The following is a 2,013-nucleotide window of genomic DNA, read 5'->3' as shown; positions in this document are numbered from 1 at the left end:
GGGGGGGAGAAAATGGTGAACTTGAACTAGGTGACCTAGGTTTTATTGCTGTTTGATATTACCTTACATAGAATATAAGCATCTCTTGGAAATGTAGAAACAAATACCCCTGATGCTCCAGATCTGCTTATAGGTATTTTAATTTGGACGTGACTCTCTCAGTCAGGGTCATGCAAGAAAGCAATTCCAAAGCCTTTTGGAGGTTGTGGGTCCAACTGTTGTGGGGTGTGGGACCAGCTGCATGTCCCATTAAGACCAACTCTCCAACCTATTTGCCTTTCCTATTGTATTTTGCCAGCCTGTGCCTGTTCTTTCTTCTCTGCCTCGCCTCGGTTAATGATGTTGCTGATACCTGGAACGCCAGGCCCAGCCCGAGGCTGCCAGGTTGCTGTAAATCCTTCTTGGGGTTTGATTGATGGCTTCAGTTTGTGCCATCCAGTTCTTACCGATTTCTTGTGTGTGTGTGTGTGTGTGTGCATTTTTAACCTTTGACAGAGCAGATAAGAGCCTGGAGGATGGGCTTTTCTGGGGTGCACATCAAGCTGAGATCCAGTGCCACCCTGAGCACAATCAGGAGAGATTTCCTGGACCGCTACACATCAGATTTATTTTTTTATTATCTGCAAATCAGCTGCTAGGCAGGATGCAAAGGGTGTAGAGGGTGAGGCATCCCGATGGGCTGGGAACATCTGAGCAGAGCTAGTTCCAGGTTTTGGAAGAAGGAACAAACCCCCTCGAGTGCCAGTGAGCCATGGTGCAGTGGAGGGACTTGGAAATGCAAACTGATTATTGCTGCGAGCTGGGTGAGGGGGGATTAGAGGAGAGTCGCTGCCTCTTGTTTTTCTGCTGCTTTTTTTTTTTTTCTGTAAGCATCCTCCTCTGGCTTCTCTCGGAGACAGGTTCCTGGGGAAAAGGGACCTTTGAGCTAACCCAGGCTGACAGCGTTATCACCCAGGGAAGCAAGGAGCTCGCAAATGCCAAACCTGGGTTAATTTTAAATGGCTTTAACTAGACTTGGCCCCTGTTGGGGAAAGGGGAGCAAGTGTATTCCTGTCTCGTGAAATACAGAAAAGTGCCATATTATCTGTGACCCCAGATGGATGGGCTGTCAGGCAGGGCCGTGCCTCGGGGTGTTGGGGACACGGTTTGCCCCCACGCATTGCCTGTTGCACAAGGATGCTGTGCGGGCGATGGGGCACAGCCGCGGGTGGAGTCGGCTCCTCCGATTGCCTCGCCTCTTTGCAAGGCTCTCCTGGCAGCGGGAGGGACGCTGCTTTGTCCCTGCAAGCCTGCTGGAAACACCCTCAGCTTTCAAACTTCATCCCGCAGTGTGAATCCAAACTGCTGGATCCTAAGCAAGAAGGGTTGTGGACAGGTAGAGAAGGTTGGTTGGTTTATTTAGAAACAAACAAACAAATCTCTTTTGATCACTAAAAGAAGCTGTGTGAGCTCAGTGTGCAGATCCCTGAGAAACAACTGGTGTAAAGTGACCCGTCTTGGAGTATCGTTGCAAAATCACCGAGCACTGGGCCACCAAGTAAGCTTAATATTTCTTAAAGCAGTAGGGGAAGAGGCGAGGTGCCAAAAACAACCTTTGCAAGAGAGAGCAGCTGTGCTGGAACTGCGGGGCTGCTGCTCCGTGTCGGCCCGGGGCTGGTGCTGGACTCCCCTGCCACCTTTGTCATTCCCTCTTCACTCACTCCTTCCTCCCCTGGGTTTTTTTTTTACATGTAAGGCTGGGTTGAACGACACGGCGGGTGAACCTCAAAGCATTTCACAAAGCTAAAAGCCAGAGCTGGCAGCTGGGATCCTCCCTGCTCTCTGCCTGTCCGGGAGGAGCCCCCGTCTTTCCATTTCAACCCGACCCGTGTCCGTGTGGAGCCGTAGAGCCAGAGCAGCCATTTCGCCCATGCTGGGAGCCGTTTGCTCGAGGCGTGCAAGTTTGGACAGGCTGTTGTTGCCTTTCCCTTCCCGGCATCGTGCTCCTGGTTAAACATTCTCCCGGTGTCCTCG

This window comes from Antrostomus carolinensis, unplaced genomic scaffold, assembly GCF_000700745.2.
Source record: "Antrostomus carolinensis isolate BGI_N321 unplaced genomic scaffold, ASM70074v2 scaffold14059, whole genome shotgun sequence".
Lineage (NCBI taxonomy): Eukaryota > Metazoa > Chordata > Aves > Caprimulgiformes > Caprimulgidae > Antrostomus > Antrostomus carolinensis.
This window is presented reverse-complemented; position numbering follows the sequence as displayed.